Source organism: Musca autumnalis, unplaced genomic scaffold (genome assembly GCF_047663935.1).
Source record: "Musca autumnalis isolate F117 unplaced genomic scaffold, ASM4766393v1 scaffold_4, whole genome shotgun sequence".
In the NCBI taxonomy this organism is placed as follows: domain Eukaryota; kingdom Metazoa; phylum Arthropoda; class Insecta; order Diptera; family Muscidae; genus Musca; species Musca autumnalis.
Window position 1 is genome coordinate 43,376,787 of NW_027411977.1, and position 20,855 is coordinate 43,397,641.

At 34.8% G+C, this 20,855-nt stretch overlaps 1 protein-coding gene across 2 annotated transcripts in view; it reads left to right on the plus strand.

Moving 5' to 3' along the window:
* The first annotated feature begins 2,651 nt into the window (after window positions 1-2,651).
* Cralbp (Cellular retinaldehyde binding protein) overlaps window positions 2,652-20,855 on the plus strand; it is a 48,931-nt gene continuing 30,727 nt past the window's right edge. Inside the window, exon 1 of one of the 2 annotated variants that reach the window (XM_073982698.1) lies at window positions 2,652-3,053. The gene's annotated coding sequence lies outside the window, so the exon portion shown is untranslated. Of the gene's footprint in view, window positions 3,054-10,919; window positions 10,967-20,855 lie in introns of those variants that run through there. The other variant, XM_073982699.1, reaches the window with a different exon arrangement.

Below are 20,855 nucleotides of genomic sequence, written 5' to 3' on the forward strand. Positions count from 1 at the left end.
AAGAAGGATGGGGAGGTGCGCGTATTATTTTAATTTATAGAGCACCCCATGGCGAAGAATGAGCGATGTTGCAGACGTCATCCAAGACGCGAAATCATACAAGCCTTGGGCCTACACGGAATCTCAATGGTTATGCTTAGGCAACTGGATGAACCCGGGGTTGAGTATTTAACAAGTGTCCTCCTCCTAAACGCGTCTAAATCAACCAACCAAAGAGAACGAGCAATATTTTTGCGAATGTATGGGTAATATTACACTGACAAAACGGATGGGTCGATTTTTCATATCGTGTGCGCAATAAAGAAAAATATTAATATGTATGTTTTTTTAATTGGAAAATATGTATAAAAATATCTTTGAAATGAGAACTAAGAAAATAAGATAATCAATTCAGAAAATGACAAAGGACAACATAAAAAATACATACATATTACGAACTTTGCGAGATTATGATCCCTGAATTAAATTATATTCTGCGTGAATATTATAATGATGCTTTAAGAATATGCAGATACAGCTTTTAATGTTTTATTACAGACAAGGCATTCTGCATAATTGAAAATGTTGATGAAAAACAAAAATTCATCTTCCCATTCTTGCCTCCACATATTTTGTATACAACCCCAAAGCTTCTCAGTGTATCAACAGTTATAAAAACAAGCGACATCAACCCATGACATTCAGCACAAAACTAAAGCGAGAAATCAAAACATTTATTCTCTTTGTTATGTTCATCGTCTGTAAGTGGCCGAAAAACATCGGCACCGCTGTGCCAAATGTGAACATCTCTGGTCTAAATCCACTGCCACACTGTTCACAACCTGTATGGCTGAAATGAGGCTACCACAGCTATTTGCTGTAGGAACAAGGTTCTCAAATAGGAACAAGGTTCTCAAGTCGCTGTCCGCCAGCACTTGGGGTGCTGACAAAGAAACTTTGTTTATCCCTTACAAACCAATAGGTCTGTCTGTGGTAAGTTATGTGACACCAGTGTTATGTGGCACACAATGGAAGAATATTCAAACCTGCCAGAATGCCGCCCTGAGGACTGCAACAGGTGTTCCCTCATGCCACCAGTCTTGATTAGACGAATATTTTACCGGTACATGAACACAACAAGATGTTGTTGATGTAGTACCTGCTTGGGTATTACCTTCATGAGCATCCCTGCACCCATGCACGTCAGTAGAGATCTTTATGATCTAGAGATAAAGGTACAAAGGTGAAAGCGAGAACCTCTGGATTAAAGAGCTTATCAGGCAGGCTCGAATAACATTAACACCAATGCAGTTGCGCAGCAGCAGAAAAGCAGATTGTGAATGCCTTCGTCGGATACCTCCCCCACCCATCACAGTAGAAGAGCGCCAGCTGCCAAGACAAACACGAGTGGGTTTAGGCCCGTTAAGATCCGAACTGAGCAGCCGCCTCAATTCGTATTGGGCACGAAGTGATGGCACGATACGTTGCAGTTGTTTAATTGACCAGCTAAACCCACTCACCTGTCTCCTCATTCTTTATGGACGCAGCCATTTCAGGTTGCATAATTTTTGAGTCTCAACACAGAGGAACCGGAACCAGATAACTGAATAAAATGTATGAACGAACATATTTGTGTTGCTACAGAAATAAAGAATCCAGAATATTGCGCTAAGGATACCGTCCAAATGACGGAATTATATCACCTGCACGGTATTGCCAGCCCATCACCACAATGTACTGCTGGCCAAACAATTCATGGAGGCAAGTCATTAGCCGCAACATCCTAACCACAATATCATATGATCCGCCTCCGCGTCACATCAGGAGAGACTTTTGGCGCCACAGCCCAGAAATTCGACATGTCATATCACCTGACATCAGTAATTCAATAGCTCAGAAAGAGTTGCACGCTGAAGTTGTAAAGGTAGAAACACAATGAAATGCGCCGCTTTATCACTCGCTCAGTTTAATGTAAAAGACTAAAGGAAAAGTACTAGCTAATTCAAATGAATTAGGCAGCATTTGAATTAGGTAGTACTTGGCCTTTAATCTTTTACATTAAACTGAGCGAGTGATAAAGCGGCGTATTTCATTCTGTTCACACCTTAAATCATGCTAAACCTCCTCAACGAGGAATATTTTTGCCACGGTCGTCTGCCCTAGGAATCAGACTCGATTATTTCACTCATCTTAAACGCTTATATTGTAAGTGGCAACTTTTTTGTTTTAGGTTGAGAGCTAAAGGTAGAAATACAATGAAATACGCCGCTTTTTCACGCTCAGTTTCATGTAAAAGACTAAAGTCCAAGTACTACCTAATTCAAATGAATTATGCAGCATTTGAATTAGGTAGTACATGACCTTTAGTCTTTTACATGAAACTGAGCGTGAAAAAGCGGCGTATTTCATTCTGTTCACACCTTAATACACTCCTTGGCCCACTCCTTAGGTGTTGACAGAGGTAAAGTGGTAACTTACTATGCCTGACACGCCGATATCATTGAACGAATATTTCGTTTCTTTGTTGTCTAGTGTAATTATAACGGTAGCTATGCAAACACAACGTCAACCTTACATTTACGTATGACTAATTCAGTTCTTTACTTTTCAAATTAAAACTCCGAATGTGACTTAAAACAACCTTTAAAAACATTTGGGCTCTTTACATTGTTGGCCACAAAAGATCGATCAACCAAAAACACAACAAGTCTACATTAGACGTGTCATTTGCCGCTAAAGAGCATTCAGCATCTGACTACCGAACAGTGAGGTTCGGTGTACAATCGCCAAGACAAAGAAACAAAAATAAATTAATAACAACAAAACTTGAATTCGAAAAAACCAAAGAAAAACCCATTCTTTTTTAACACAACAAATAGAGTGTGTGGAAGTGAATAAAAAATTAATTAACAATTTAAAAGAAAAAAATTATTACAAAGAAAAAATAAAATATCGAAAAAACGAAGAAGAAAGAAAAACAAACACAAGCAGTTGGTGGTGCTAAAAAATTGTGAAAAAATAGCAATTTAAAAGTAACCGTTTTATTTTGAGAATTAAAAAAATCGCCCTCGAAGGTATGTTTTACAACAAATACAAAAAAAAACAACAATAAAATATGCCCGTTTTTATTTCCAATTAATGGAAATTATTTGTTGTGGTAGTAGATGCTTTTGTTTATTTTATGCACTGCCATCCATTTGGAAAATATTGAAATTTAAATAATTTTATAGATTGCCTTCTTGAGTGTTTGTACATTATGGTGTATTGACTGTATTGACTCAAAACGCATTAATGGTTAGTTTTTTTTTCTTGTTTTGACTAGCCATAGACATTTCAAACATCATTGAACGTCGTAAAGCACTTCAAATATTTGGCAATTTTACGAAATATTTTTTTCTTGTTCGTCAAGTTTTACGAAATTTTACATTCATTTGCATAGATGCTGGCTGACCTGCCTGGAAAATATATTCAAACTTGCATGTGTACTTGAGTAGATATACAGATGTACACGGAGCTACATTCCATTTCCTGTTTAATAATCTGTGCTTTGGGTTAGTGGGTTAATTCAAATGATTAGTTCATTTGAGAAATGTGGACTAAATTTAGGAATTCTGATTTAGTTTGAGAATTAAAAAGTTGTGAATTTTTTAACAATTCGGGAAAATTAATGTATAAACATTGATGCTTAAATAAAAAGTGTGTCTTCCGAAAGCGAGCACAACATGTTCCAGCAGAAGTTTTACCTATTTATTTACACGACCCGGTACAGAACATTTGTCCAATAAATCGAACAACGAACAGAACACACACGCTCCAATATTCTTTTATTCATTTTTGGGTAATACGCTTTGATATATCATCCATCGCTTAGTAATCCCATCGGAGTTTTGGGTTTCCGCTCCCGTACCAGGAGTCTCTTCTAATATGCTGTCATAGTGGGAACATAATTATTAATTTTCATGACAAGACTTATTTGGTTTTGGTTTCTCCTTGTCTATATTCAAAAATTCTGCAACCTGGACTGGCTGCGTCCATAAAGAATAAGGAGACAAGTCAGTGGATTTAGCTGGACAATTAATAAAAGGTTGGGTGTCGTGCGGTCCCATCCTACATATATAGGACATGTGTTTTTGGTACCGTGCCATCAATTCGGGCTAGTGTGTCAAAAAAACCGGTTTTCGCTTAACCGAAATTTTCGCTTTTTCAAAAACCGGTTTTCGGTTATTAAAATTTTCAAAAACTGGTTAGCCGGTTTCGGTTTAGGACACCCTAATTCGGGCCCAATAAGAATTGAGGCGGCAGCATCGTCCGGATCTTAACTGGGCTACTGCCGTTCTTGAATGAATGGAGGGTGGGCTCTGAGTACGACATTTACTCTGTATCTTTGTACTGCATGCAGTGTGAATGTTATTGTGCCTGATGCACCTCTGATATTCTGACAGGTTTGAATATTCTTTTACTGCATAGCGCTTACATTTGCGTACCACACTGGTGCCACAAAGCTTCCCCATCAGCCCCCCAAATGTTGTCGGCCAGCGGTAAGAGAACCTTGTTCCTACTTCTGACCTTGTCACAAAAAGCTGTGGCTTGAGCGGACGACTTAAACATGCTGTCAATCGTTGCACCCAATACCTACCTCTAGTTAGTGGTCGGAATCAGGGCACTATCGACCAAAATGTTCAGGGGGAGTCTCATTTCAGCCGTCCATGTGGTAAATATTTAAATATTCCTATAACATATGTCATCGGAGGTACGAGCACTCGTTGTTATGAGAGTAGTCTTCCTTGTCCCCTCTGGGAAATTTGTGGAACATTATTAGAGGTTAAACAGTTCCAGAGATATCAGCCCGCCTTGCGGAACTCCCTGTTTCTGTCTACGGGTGGGCCTTCGACTTCTTATTTTTGAATTCCACAAACGATTAACGCCCATAGCGGGACCACCCTTCCAACTTTCCATGCATCTGGTACAATATGAATGGCTAACGATAGATTAAGGACACTTGTAAAATAACCAACCCCATGTTCATCCAGTTTCCTAAGCATTGTCATTGAGATTCGGTGTGGGGCCCAGCACTTTGGATGATTTCGCGTTTCGGATGACGTCTGCAACATCGCAAATTGTAGTGGTGCCTCCTACGCTGAGGGGGCACTTATACGGCGTTGCAGACCCCTCTTATCCCTGTCACTCTCAATATCACGCCGTTGAAAATAACAGCCGTTCTATTAAACTTTTTTCCCGCATTCGAGTGTGATTTAACTGTTGCCTATAATTTACTTAATCCCGTATCAATGTTGCTTCAGGTGGTCTAGCCACTTTTTCCGCTTATGTTCGCCTACTAGCCCGTTGACTTCAAGAGTAAGTTCTCTAACTTTTAGATCTTCAGGTTTCGTAGGACGAAGCTTATCACGCTCATTGGTAGTCCCGTCGCCTCTGCTGGAGAATTTAGTTTGATTTCGGGTATTCGACCGGCAGGTATGTAGCGAAGTGATGATTTCCCTGAAAGTTCTTTCAGCTACCCGAGGATCTGAGGAAATGGGAAGCTCTCTGAAGCGGTGATTGGTAAATCATCTGAACCCTTGCAAATCAGCTTTCCTTTCCCATGGTTCAGAAATGTCCGGCGTTCAGAGGTTATGAAGTCGGATGGTCTATTAACGGAGACGATAGGAATATGGTATGAGCCAAGGTCAACGTCATTTATCAAATCGGGTCATTTATCTGTCCGTCTGTCTGACTGGTGCCATAACGGACAATCCGATTCGAGCCCAATTTTGCACTTCGTAATTTCTTGTCCAAACTTAGTTTGAGTCCGAAGATGGTCCATATCAGTCCACTCCTTCAGGTACCTCCCCCACAAAAGTTCAATTTTTTTTCTGTAAAATTGTGTGAACGATAACTCTCGAAGGGAACAATCGATTTGGTCCAGACTTTGTACATCATATTATTCCTTGCAGATATAGATCGGTTTGGAATATGGGCCCATCCACTCCTTCCGAACAAAATTCGGAATTGCAAATTTTTGCTGGGTTTTTGGAACAGTTTGGCTGACTTTTAATCAGCTGTCCGCCAAATAAAATTTCGCTGAGATCGTTGCAATTTAATTGCACGAACGAAGCATCTTCGGTGCGCAGCCTTTATTGTATTTGGAAAGACTGTGAGGATGTATCGTATTCCGACGACGACATTTGAAAAATTTCTTAAAATAATGCACGCCTCTAAAAGTCATTTGAAAAATTTGTTAAAATAATGCACGCCTCTAAAGGCCTTTGAAAAATTTGTTAAAATAATGCACGCCTCTAAAGGCCTTTGAAAATTTTCTTAAAATAATGCACGCCTCCAGAATGCCTTTGAACAATTTTTTAATATAATGCACGCCTCTAGAAGTCCTTCGAAAATGTTTCTTAAAATAATCCACGCCTCTGGAAGGCCCTTGAAAATGTTTCTTAAAATAATCCACGCCTCTAGAAGGCCTTGGGAAATTTTTCTAAAAATAATCCACGCCTCTAGAAGGCTTTTAAACAATTTCTTAAAATAATAAATCTCTAAAAGACCTTTGAATATTTTTCTAAAAATAGAAGGACTTTGAGAATTTGAGAATTTTCTTAAAATAAACCACGCCTCTTGAAGGACTTTGAGAATTTTCTTAAAATAAACCACGCCTTAAAAATGTTCTTAAAATAATCCCCGCCTCTAGAAGGCCCTGGGAAATTTTTCTAAAAATAATGCACGCCTCTAGAAGGCCTTGGGAAATTTGTCTAAAAATAATCCACGCCTCTAGAAGCATTTTAAAAAATTCTTAAAATAATAAATCTCTAAAAGACCTTTGAATATTTTTCTTAAAATAATCCACGACTCTAAAAGACCTTTGAAAATGTTTCTTAAAATAATCCACGCCTCTGGAAGGCCCTTGCAAATGTTCTTAAAATAATCCACGCTTCTGGAAGGCCCTTGAAAATGTTCTTAAAATAATTCACGCCTCAAGAAGGCTTTTAAAAAATTCTTAAAATAAGAAATCTCTAAGGACCTTTGAATATTTTTCTTAAAATAATCCAGGACTCTAAAAGACCTTTGAAAATGTTTCTTAAAATAATCCGTACCCCTAGAAGGACTTAGAGAATTTTCTTAAAATAAATCACGCCTCTTGAAGGCCTTCGAAAAATGTTCCTAAAATAATCCACGCCTCTAGAAGGCCTTGGGAAATTTTTCTAAAAATAATCCACGCCCCTAGAAGGCTTTTAAAAAATTTCATAAAATAATAAGTCTCTAAAAGACGTTTGAATATTTTTCTTAAAATAATCCACGACTCTAAAAGACCTTTGAAAATGTTTCTTAAAATAATCCGTGCCTCTAGAAGGACTTTGAGAATTTTCTTAAAATAATCCGTGCCTCTAGAAGGACTTTGAGAATTTTCTTAAAATAAACCACGCCTCTTGAAGGCCTTCAAAAAATTTCTTAAAATAATCCACGCCTCTAGAAGGCCTTGGGAAATTTTTCTAAAAATAATCCACGCCTCTAGAAGGCCTTTGAGAATTTTCTTAAAATAATCCACGCCTCTAGAAAGCCTTTCAGAATTTTCTTAAAATAATCCAAGCCTCTAGAAGGCCTTTGAGAATTTTCTTAAAATAATCCACGCCTCTAGAAGGCCTTTGAGAATTTTCTTAAAATAATTCACGCCTGTAGACGGTACTTGACATTTTTCTTAAAATAATTCACGCCTGTAGACGGTACTTGACATTTTTCTTAAAATAATTCACGCCTGTAGACGGTACTTGACATTTTTCTTAAAATAATCCACGCCTCTGGAATTTTTATACCCTCAGCCTTTAGACTAAAGAAGGCATTTACACTTTGATACGACCAAAAATGTGCCTCATCGAAATAATGGTTTTAGACCCCAAGTATGTTTGTACGATATCCGTTTCAGACAATTTTGAGTATATCTAGCAATGTCCGTCCGTCTGTCTGTCTGTCTGTCCGTCTGTCTGGCTGGTGCGCACGATAACTCTCGAACGGATGAATAGATTCGGTTCAAATTTTGGGTATCAAAATATTTTGTCCAGATTTGATTTAAGTTCGAAGATGGGCCATATCGATCCACTCCTTCAGGTACCTCCCCCACAAATGTTCAAAAATTGTCTCAAAATTTGAGCGCACAATAACTCTCGAAGGGAGTAACCGAATTGAACCAAACTTTACATATGGTAATACTACCTCTAGGCATACATCAAGTTCAAATATGGATTATATCGGTCCACTCCTTCAGGTACATCCCTCACAAAATTTGAAACAAGTGCAGTTTAATTACACCTCACGAATCGTTATGAAATTGTTTGTAACAGGATGTTCGTGCGGCCCCCCTTACGTCATTGTACTTTTTTTCGAGGGCAAGTCCATCGTTCCCGAGATAATGGCGCATAACCTCAAAAAAAAACGCTGCACTATGTCGCGAGTTCAAATAAACGGTGGCCAAATATAAAAGGAGTTGGCGTTGGCAGATGAATTTTGGTATAAATACTTATAGTTCACTGACAATGTCGAGAGCAAAAAATTGGGAAGGTCGGTCCACGTTATGGGATAGTCCCCCTGCAACGGTACTTCTTAATGTTTCGGTATTTTGAATATTTTAGCTAAACTTATCAACCAAATTGGTTAAATTTCGAGATACGGGATTTTGACTTTACAAAAACTTTTCCGATAAAAATTATGGACATAGTTCCACGTTTTGATATAGACCCCATATAACGGCACCTCCCGATTTTCGGAATTTTGAAGATTTTACATACGTTTCACGCCTAAAATACGCCGAAATTTTGCATTGAGGGTTCCCAATGGACCAAAAAACTTTTCTGATAAAAGTTATGTACATAGGTCCACGTTTTGATATAGCTCCAATAGAACGCGGTTTTCGGTATTTTCAAGGTTTTAGCCACATTAAACAACCAATGTAGCTGATATTTGGTATTTAGTCTTCGCCAGGTCTTGCGAAATATTTTTACAGAGAATTGATGGTATTGGTTCACGTTTTGATAACCCCCGTGGAACGGTACCGCCCAAGATACCAAGGATTAACTGCACTAATCCACATTTTTGTTGGCAAGTTCAAATGCCCAAAAAGGGCCACACAATTCTGAAAAGACCTTAAATACATTCGATCTGTCCGGAGGTGAAAGTGTCGCTTCACATTGGCTGAGGGTATATATCTGTCGGCAAAGCCGACTGACACTTTTTTACTTGTTTTTTATTCAGCCTTATTCTGAATGTAAATTCCCCGTGAATTTTGTCTTAAAGTAGAGCAAGAGAAAAACTCACAGATAATTTGTGATTCAGAATAAGGCTGAATATGTTTTGACAGCTAGAAAAGCCATCAGCTGGTATTACTTCTTATATCACCATGGTATATACAAAGCGATATAATATACAAAGCGGTATAATTATGAATGTAAATGTTCTACATTTAACCTTTGACAAAAATTTGTTAAACTTATTACATATGTACATATGTAAATATGTGAACACATAGATTTGAATAGCATTTACAATAAATACAATAGCTTTTTTATTTTACACCGCCCTATTTCTTATAACATGGACATAACTTAAAATGTTAAAATATTAAACGCAGCTCATTACTATCATCTTGAAACATTCATTCGATAAAATTGAAACAAAAACGTCAAACATCAAACAAGATTTGCATGAGCACTTTATGTTTTATTTCATACATATATCCAGTGGAAGTGACAATTTAAATGTTAAGTATATTCTTAATAGATATAATTTAAATGAGGGTTTATTTAAACCCGCTTGATGTAAGCATGGCCTACAAATTAAAATAATTTTATATCTATTAATTACCGTAAAATATTACACAAAGTTCAATGCTGACATTTTCACGTTTTATACGGCATTTTGTTTTGTGACCATAACCTCTTGATAAAGTAAATCAGACCTTTCGGTTGCCGTTTCTTGTTGTCTCTCATCCAAAACAAATGCAAATATTAAAGTCAAATTTATTTCAAAATACATAATAAGAAATACCATTAGAGTCAGGGTATGTACTGCAGAGCATTCAATAAAATTAACCTCAGCAAAAATAAAGAAATAATAATAATGAAAGAAATAAAATAAAACAAAAAAAAAAAAAAACAAAAGTCACGTTCACTTGAGATTTATCAACTACCAACAAAAACAAAACATATACAATGATTTTGGAAAAAACGCATTTTTATTTTGAATGCAGACGCATGGTCTCTGTCAAAGCATCTGAAAACCAAGACGGGGAGAGTAATGCGAGAGAAAAATAATAATATAAAATTATTAATAGTTAATGAATGTTATATGAATACATACCACAAATTTATGTACACACATATGTACGTATGTATTAATTTACATCTCCAGAAGTACTAAATTTTATATTTGGCTTATTAGAGTTGTTATCAAAATCGAATTGGGATACCTCTAGGGGAAGCGTATTTAAAGCTCTGTTCCAGAACTAAAAAGTTTTGCAATTTTTACCACTTTTACACATTTTGCGTTCCCCTACACAAAATGTATATGAAAATCGTTTACGACTTTTACCACTTTATAAAGTGCGGGAACAGGCCATACGTTTTTAAAGGGTTAATACCTGATTTATATGTGTAAACGGTCACTCGAGGTATTCTCAACTTTTGTAAACTGACACTTTTCAAAAAATTAACTATCCAGAGAAGTGCGTATTCATTAACACAATTAAATAATGAAATCTGCTGTTAATTTTTGTAATCTTTTGTTGTTTATAATTAATCATCGTTGACATAAATCGTTTACATACATACATATGTATGTACTATTGTACTTACATACATAAGTACTCACTTACATGCATGAAAATTTGTTTAATTTATTATTTTTTATTGTGTCTTTTGTCTGTGGATTTGAGTCGGTCCATTTTACTACTGCTTCGAACAAAGCTTGACGACAGCTTTAAAATACTTTTGTATTTCTGGTATGTTGTAAGTGCAAAAGTATTGCAAATTTATTTACCAACAATTACGTGTGATACCACGGATGCAGCAGGGTCGGAGATGTAAACGAATTGTTTTAAAGAGCTCTGTACATAGTGACTCATCTTAAAACATTTAAGCTGGAAATTGTAATCAAATGGAATTTTAAAATTTCCAAAAATAAACTTTTCAAGGGCAAAGTTTAAGAAATACATGCTGGGGTACGTAGAAAGCTAATGGATCATGAAATCAAACCATTAAATTTGTAATTACAACTTCATTTATTGGCTTCCGTTTTGCTATCTGCGATCGCAAGTTAAATGTCTTATTTTATTTATATAAAATAGTTAATCAGCATTTAAATAAATTTTCAAATGCCTTTTAGAGGCGAGGATTATTTTAAGGAATAATTTTCAAAGGCCTTTTACAGGCGTGGATTATTTTAAGGAACAAATTTTCAAAGGCCTTTTAGAGGCGTGGATTATTTTAAAGGAATAATTTCCAAAGGCCTTTTAGAGGCGTGGAATAATTTCCAAAGGCCTTTTAGAGGCGTGGATTATTTTAAAGGAATAATTTCCAAAGGCCTTTTAGAGGCGTGGATTATTTTAAGGAATAATTTCCAAAGGCCTTTTAGAGGCGTGGATTATTTTAAGGAATAATTTTCAAAGACCTTTTAGAGGCATGGATTATTTTAAGGAATAATTTTCAAAGGCCTTTTAGAGCCGTGTATTATGTTAAGGAATAATTTCCAAAGGCCTTTTAGAGGCGTGGATTATATTAAGGAATAATTTCCAAAGGCCTTTTAGAGGCGTGGATTATTTTAAGGAATAATTTCCAAAGGCCTTTTAGAGGCGTGGATTATTTTAAGGAATAATTTCCAAAGGCCTTTTAGAGGCGTGGATTATATTAAGGAATAATTTCCAAAGGCCTTTTAGAGGCGTGGATTATTTTAAGGAATAATTTCCAAAGGCCTTTTAGAGGCGTGGATTATATTAAGGAATAATTTCCAAAGGCCTTTTAGAGGCGTGGATTATTTTAAGGAATAATTTCCAAAGGCCTTGAAGAGGCGTGGATTATTTTAAGGAATAATTTCCAAAGGCCTTGAAGAGGCGTGGATTATTTTAAGGAATAATTTCCAAAGGCCTTGAAGAGGCGTGGATTATTTTAAGGAATAATTTCCAAAGGCCTTGAAGAGGCGTGGATTATTTTAAGGAATAATTTCCAAAGGCCTTGAAGAGGCGTGGATTATTTTAAGGAATAATTTCCAAAGGCCTTGAAGAGGCGTGGATTATTTTAAGGAATAATTTCCAAAGGCCTTGAAGAGGCGTGGATTATTTTAAGGAATAATTTCCAAAGGCCTTGAAGAGGCGTGGATTATTTTAAGGAATAATTTCCAAAGGCCTTGAAGAGGCGTGGATTATTTTAAGGAATAATTTCCAAAGGCCTTGAAGAGGCGTGGATTATTTTAAGGAATAATTTCCAAAGGATTATTTTAAGGAATAATTTCCAAAGGCCTTTTAGAGGCGTGGATTATTTTAAGGAATAATTTTCAAAGGCCTTTTTAGAGGCGTGGATTATTTTAAGGAATAATTTTCAAAGGCCTTTTAGAGGCGTGGATTATTTTAAGGAATAATTTTCAAAGGCCTTTTAGAGGCGTGGATTATTTTAAGGAATAATTTTCAAAGGCCTTTTAGAGGCGTGGATTATTTTAAGAAATAATTTTCAAAGGCCTTTTAAAGGCGTGGATTATTTTAAGGAATAATTTTCAAAGGCCTTTTAGAGGCGTGGATTATTTTAAGAAATAATTTTCAAAGGCCTTTTAGAGGTGTGAATTATTTTAAGGAATAATTTTCAAAGGCCTTTTAGAGGCGTGGCTTATTTTAAGCAATAATTTTCAAAGGCCTTTTAGAGGCGTGGATTATTTTAAGGAATAATTTTCAAAGGCCTTTTAGAGGCGTGAATTATTTTAAGGAATAATTTTCAAAGACCTTTTAGAGGCGTGGCTTATTTTAAGGAATAATTTTCAAAGGCCTTTTAGAGGCGTGAATTATTTTAAGGAATAATTTTCAAAGACCTTTTAGAGGCGTGGCTTATTTTAAGGAATAATTTTCAAAGGCCTTTTAGAGGCGTGGATTATTTTAAGGAATAATTTTCAAAGGCCTTTTAGAGGCGTGGATTATTTTAAGAAATAATTTTCAAAGGCCTTTTAAAGGCGTGGATTATTTTAAGGAATAATTTTCAAAGGCCTTTTAGAGGCGTGGATTATTTTAAGGAATAATTTTCAAAGGCCTTTTAGAGGCGTGGATTATTTTAAGGAATAATTTTCAAAGGCCTTTTAGAGGCGTGGATTATTTTAAGGAATAATTTTCAAAGGCCTTTTAGAGGCGTGGATTATTTTAAGAAATAATTTTCAAAGGCCTTTTAAAGGCGTGGATTATTTTAAGGAATAATTTTCAAAGGCCTTTTTAGAGGCGTGGATTATTTTAAGGAATAATTTTCAAAGGCCTTTTAGAGGTGTGAATTATTTTAAGGAATAATTTTCAAAGGCCTTTTAGAGGCGTGGATTATTTTAAGGAATAATTTTCAAAGGCCTTTTAGAGGCGTGGATTATTTTAAGGACTAATTTTCAAAGGCGTGGATTATTTTAAGGAATAATTTTCAAAGGCCTTTTAGATTAGATTTAGATTTTAGATTATTTTAAGGAATAATTTTCAAAGACCTTTTAAAGGCGTGGATTATTTTAAGGAATAATTTTCAAAGGCCTTTTAGAGGCGTGGATTATTTTAAGAAATAATTTCCAAAGGCGTTTTAGAGGCGTGGATTATTTTAAGGAATAATTTTCAAGGGCCTTTTAGAGGCGTGGATTATTTTAAGGAATAATTTCCAAAGGCCTTTTAGAGGCGTGGATTATTTTAAGGAATAATTTCCAAAGGCCTTTTAGAGGCGTGGATTATTTTAAGGAATAATTTCCAAAGGCCTTTTAGAGGCGTGGATTATTTTAAGGAATAATTTCCAAAGGCCTTTTAGAGGCGTGGATTATTTTAAGGAATAATTTCCAAAGGCCTTTTAGAGTCGTGGATTATTTTAAGGAATAATTTCCAAAGGCCTTTTAGAGGCGTGGATTATGTTAAGGAATAATTTTCAAAGGCCTTTTAGAGGCGTGGATTATTTTAAGGAATAATTTTCAAAGGCCTTTTAGAGGCGTGGATTATTTTAAGGAATAATTTCCAAAGGCCTTTTAGAGCCGTGGATTATTTTAAGGAATAATTTCCAAAGGCCTTTTAGAGGCGTGGATTATTTTAAGGAATAATTTCCAAAGGCCTTTTAGAGGCGTGGATTATTTTAAGGAATAATTTCCAAAGGCCTTTTAGAGGCGTGGATTATTTTAAGGAATAATTTTCAAAGGCCTTTTAGAGGATGGTTTTAAGAAAATTGTCAAAGGCCTTTTAGAGTTGTGGATTATTTTAAGGAATAATTTTCAAAGGCCTTTTAGAGGCGTGGATTATGTTAAGGAATAATTTTCAAAGGCCTTTTAGAGGCGTGGATTATTTTAAGGAATAATTTTCAAAGGCCTTTTAGAGGATGGTTTTAAGAAAATTGTCAAAGGCCTTTTAGAGTTGTGGATTATTTTAAGGAATAATTTTCAAAGGCCTTTTAGAGGCGTGGATTATGTTAAGGAATAATTTTCAAAGGCCTTTTAGAGGCGTGGATTATTTTAAGGAATAATTTTCAAAGGCCTTTTAGAGGCGTGGATTATTATAAGGAATAATTTTCAAAAGCCTTTTAGAGGTGTGGATTATTTTAAGAAATAATTTCCAACAATTTTCAAAGGCCTTTTAGAGGCGTGGATTATTTTAAGGAATAATTTTCAAAGGCCTTTTAGAGGCGTGGATTATTTTAAGGAATAATTTTCAAAGGCCTTTTAGAGGCGTGGATTATTTTAAGGAATAATTTTCAAAGGCCTTTTAGAGGCGTGGATTATTTTAAGGAATAATTTTTAAAGGCCTTTTAGAGGCGTGGATTATTTTAAGGAATAATTTTTAAAGGCCTTTTAGATGCGTGGATTATTTTAAGGAATAATTTTCAAAGGCCTTTTAGAGGCGTGGATTATTTTAAGGAATAATTTTCAAAGGCCTTTTAAAGGCGTGGATTATTTTAAGGAATAATTTTCAAAGGCCTTTTAGAGGCGTGGATTATTTTAAGGAATAATTTCCAAAGGCCTTTTAGAGGCGTGGATTATTTTAAGGAATAATTTCCAAAGGCCTTTTAGAGGCGTGGATTATTTTAAGGAATAATTTCCAAAGGCCTTTTAGAGGCGTGGATTATTTTAAGGAATAATTTCCAAAGGCCTCTTAGAGGCGTGGATTATTTTAAGGAATAATTTCCAAAGGCCTTTTAGAGGCGTGGATTATTTTAAGGAATAATTTCCAAAGGCCTTTTAGAGGCGTGGATTATTTTAAGGAATAATTTCCAAAGGCCTTTTAGAGGCGTGGATTATTTTAAGGAATAATTTCCAAAGGCCTTTTAGAGGCGTGGATTATTTTAAGGAATAATTTCCAAAGGCCTTTTAGAGGCGTGGATTATTTTAAGGAATAATTTCCAAAGGCCTCTTAGAGGCGTGGATTATTTTAAGGAATAATTTCCAAAGGCCTTTTAGAGGCGTGGATTATTTTAAGGAATAATTTTTAAATGCCTTTTAGAGGCGTGGATTATTTTAAGGAATAATTTTCAAAGGCCTTTTAGAGGCGTGGATTATTTTAAGGAATAATTTTCAAAGACCTTTTAGAGGCGTGGATTATTTTAAGGATTAATTTTCAAAGACCTAATAGAGGCGTAGATTATTTTAAGGAATAATTTTCAAAGGCCTAATAGAGGCGTGGATTATTTTAAGGAATAATTTTCAAAGGCCTATTAGAGGCGTGGATTATTTTAAGGAATAATTTTCAAAGGCCTATTAGAGGCGTGGATTATTTTAAGGAATAATTTCCATATGCCATTTAGAGGCGTGGATTATTTTAAGGAATAATTTCCATATGCCTTTTAGAGGCGTGGATTATTTTAAGGAATAATTTCCATATGCCTTTTAGAGGCGTGGATTATTTTAAGGAATAATTTTCAAAGGCCTTTTAGAGGCGTGGATTATTTTAAGGAATAATTTTCAAAGGCCTTTTAGAGGCGTGGATTATTTTAAGGAATAATTTTCAAAGGCCTTTTAGAGGCATGGATTATTTTAAGGAATAATTTTCAAAGGCCTTTTAGAGGCGTGGATTATTTTAAGGTACATTTTTAAAGGCCTTTTAGAGGCTTGGATTATTTTAAGGAATAATTTTCAATGGCCTTTTAGAGGCGTGGATTATTTTAAGGCATAATTTTCAATGGCCTTTTAGAGGCGTGGATTATTTTAATGAATAATTTTCAAAGGCCTTTTAGAGGCGTGGATTATTTTAAGGAATAATTTTCAAAGGACTTTTAGAGGCGTGGATTTTTTAAGGAATAATTTTCAAAGGCCTTTTAGAGGCGTGGATTATTTTAAGGAATAATTTTCAAAGGCCTTTTTAAGGCGTGGATTATTTTAAGGAATAATTTTCAAAGGCCTTTTTAAGGCTTGGATTTTTTAAGGAATAATTTTCAAAGGCCTTTTAGAGGCGTGGATTACTTTAAGGAATAATTTTCAAAGGCCTTTTAGAGGCGTGGAGGGTTTTAAAAAAAATTTAACAGGCTTTTTAATGGCGAATATGGGTTTAAGAACATTTTCAAAGGTCTTTTAGAGGCCTGGACGGTTTTAAGAAAAATTTTCAAATCCCTTTTGGAGGCGTGGATGGTTTTAAGAAAATTTTCAAAGGCCTTTTAGAGGCGGGGATGTGGTTAAGAAAATTTTTAAAGGCCTTTTAGCGGCGTGGATGGTTTTAAGAAATTTTCCAAACAACTTTTAGAGGCGTGGATGATTTTAAGAAAATTTTCAATTTTCAAAAATTTTTCAAAGGCCTTTTAGAGGTGTGGATGATTTTAACAAAATTTTTAATGGCCTTTTAAAGATGTGGATAACTATAAGAAAATTTTCAAAGGCCTTTTAGAGGCGTGGATGGCTTTAAGAAATTTTTCAAAGGCGTTTTAGAGAGCACTAAAACTTCTTTTCTCTGCCAAATAATTTAGTTGTTTTGATACCAACTAATTACGTTTATTATGACTTCTGTCAAGTTGTTGTTGTTTATTTAAACAATGTACAGACAAAAGTTATTGCATGTGAAGACACATATGTATGTATATTCCCATCTCACTAAAGAAGAAATACGCTTAAAGCTCTAAAGAGGTATGCGAAAATTGCCGAACACAAACTCTGTGACTGACTGATTGACACATTGTATTGAGCCTTAGGACAAAAACCTATTGTTCAATTACTATTCTCTGGTAAAATGATTTCTTTTTATGTTCATACATGAATTGCCCTATCACATTTACCGCGAATACCAACAAATACTCAAACAGGTAGAGAAAAATGTAGCAATTGTCGAAATGTCTTCAGAAGCCAACGATAACAATCATATTTATTGTACTGTGCAGCCATCTGTGGTGTTGTATTATGTTTTCGTACCAAACATAGTTTTTTGTTTAAAACAATGATTTTTTAGGTCCGCACAAATCTTTGCTTTAGTTTTAACAGCTCTACCGTATCATTGGTAAAAAGTCAAAAAATGCTGCAATTGCAGTTAACAAGTATTTAAAAAAATAAAGAAACAAACATTTGAACGAATTGTGCGAAATAGGTATACGAAGACAAATGAATGTTCATCTTCATGTATGTACATAAATATATATGTACATCTATGGATGTAGGTAAAGGTATATTGTACTTTATTACTTAATGATTTTACAACAGTAATAAATGCTACCATAACAATAAGATTAAATGGCATTTTGTAATGATTACTAGTAATAAACCCAATTAAACTGTTGTCTACACAGTCAGTCTGTTGCTTAATAATAAACGCATAGTTTTGATATTTCTCAAAAAACACACAAAAATAATTTTAAAATTGCGTATACTAACTACTTGTTCAGAAATAGTAGTATTTAAAATATTTGTGTGCATTCTTACATGCGTATTTAAATAAATAAATGGCATAAGCTGAAAACTGTATAAACGTTTGGATGATATTATGATGCTTAAGATTTCTTTAGAAAATTCTTCACATATCGTCCAGCTTAATTGTTCGGGAAGTCAATCACATATCAAACATTATTATAATGTTTTGACATAATGGATTAAAAAGATTCCTACTGTCCCTATCTACAGTGGAACTGGATTGGAACAATATAAAATACAGGAGACCACATTTATTTTCTTCTGTAAGTCTTATGAAAGAATGACCAAATAAAAGCCCGACCAAATATTACAAAATAAAGCTTTGCCTGACTTTTGTTTCAAATTTTATTTATTTCTTGATTTTCTGAAAATATCTGGAATTTTCGTTGTAGATCAAAGAGTTTATTACAAAATTCTATTGCATAAGATACACGCACACGTCAAAACAACCACCACCACTTTATGCTTTGACCAACTGCGGTTTTATCGGTTTTTTCACATTTGGTAAAACCAGAAGTGACTTAAAAGAACATTCAAATGCATTTTGTCTAAGGAAATAGTGGACAAAATGTTGTTTACAAACAAGTTTCTTTTCGTTTTCAGTGGACCATTCTCAAGTTCGAGAAAAATCTGCAGTGGAAAAATTTAGCTAAATGTGCGGACATACACGTTATACTGATTAGATGAAATAGAACTAACTACCTTGTTAACAACGGAAGCAAGCTCAATGGCATTCAACTGTAGAGACTAGATAGACAAAGTGTTTTAAAGCAACAAGAAAAAAATAATCAGTCGGCCTTACAAACAGCTATATACCCTCAATCTGTAACAGAAGTTCCGCCTAAATGTAGTATGAAGAGAGCCCTAATTTTAAAAGTAAATAGCCTTTTTGTAGGTGACAAAATAAGTTTTGGAAGATTCTTGGGCAAATTGGGGTACCATTAATTGTCGCTTTAATTATTCCATTTATATATATAATCAACCCAGTCTACATAAAAGTACCTAATTCTTCTTACATTGAAAGAATACCGCTTGGCTGCTGTTTTTGATACATTCAGACTGTAATTAAGAGAAGTATGACATATAAAACTATAGCGTTCTAACATAGACTACAAACACTATCATAAACTTTAGTGAGTGAGATGTATGAATGAGTGGTCCTAAATATTGAATATTTCGGGCCCCATATCTCAGGGAGTATTGTCTTCGCTTGCAAGCTTTTGGATCACTTTGTCAGGAATCATGGAGTTCCCACAAAAAAATTACGCCCGTTGACTATGGTAACAAATTCAAAATTTCTGGCCAAAATTATTTTAACGTCAAGTTTCTAGTGAAATTGATTATTGTTGTCTTATTAGGACGAAGATCATTATTTATGAAAGTTTTTTAATTATTTGAATTTATCGAGCTAACATGACCTAAGGAGTTTTGTATTGAAAAGTGAATTCTAGCGAAGTCCCACACACCCAACCAATTTGCTACGATCGTTTCGCTGGTGGCCTTGTCTTCTAGCCATTCACATCCGATAAACAAAAATTCACAGCAGAGCCCGGCTGCCCCGGCTGAGGTTTGAACCTGGGTCCTCTCCTCTTAGCGTTCTAAGCCACTGCCAATCTATCATATCAAACTTCTGAAATCGACGGCATTTACAACTCATGAAGGAAAACTCCCTTCGATTTGTACATTTTTATGTATTGAGAAATAATTCTTGATAGCACACTAGGTTGATTTGATAAGAAAAAGGTTTCAAAAATACTTCATATCTGCACATTTGCAATATTGTATGTACAAATAGAAGTTATCAAACTCCGCCTTTGTCTTCTAACCATTCAAATCCGATATACCTGATGAGCTGAATTAAACCACCAGCGACACGATCGTAGCAAATTGGTTGGATGTGTGCGACTTCGCTAGAATTCACTTTTTCAATACAAAACTCTTTAGGTCATGTTAGCTCGATTAATTCAATTAATTGATTATTATTTATAATAAATGTGTCAAAACATCAATTCATAAGTTTTTTCGCCAAACATTACCAAAAATGATCAAAATTCTCATCATTGACATATTTTAATCATTTTTGGTACGAAGGATTCTTACCTTCCAAGACGTCGAAATACCAAACTAAGGTAGAATTGGTTATAAAGTGCCGCTAAAACATCAAAAATATCTTAAATCGGGCGGGACCGTTATATATGGGGGCTATGCCAAAAAATGGGCCCATTTTCAAAAAACGTAAACAGACTTTTTTCTACACTCTCAAACCATTAAAAATTGATTTTATGGAAAATTGGTTGATAAATGTGGTTATCACCGTTATATTTCAATTGGATACTACATACAATCACAACAGGTATTTATAAAAAATTCACCCATATTAAAATACAAAAAATCACTTTATTTTAACTGTGGCAAATTTGAGCAAAATCCATTTGGCGGTGGACATATTTATACATTTTTTATTAAGTTTACATATATTTAAAAAAATATGTATACAAATAATTAGGAGGGTTGGGGTTTTTTTGTATGGGATGACGACTTCTATTTTGTTTTTCAAAATAGTCAGGCTTAATCCCATAGTCGTTGTTTTAATATTTTATTAAAACAACTTTAATTTATTAGTGGGAAAAAATTGGCGATGTTTACCAAGGGGTAAGGCAGGGAATACTATAGTTTCAGATCTCGCCACAGATCTTCATCAGTTCCCTTATTTCTTGTTTTTCAACAAGAAACTTTTTATACCCAAGTGTCAATTGCTAGCTCAAATAGATACGTGCGCAAAGAAAAACTCTGATCGAGAATTTCTT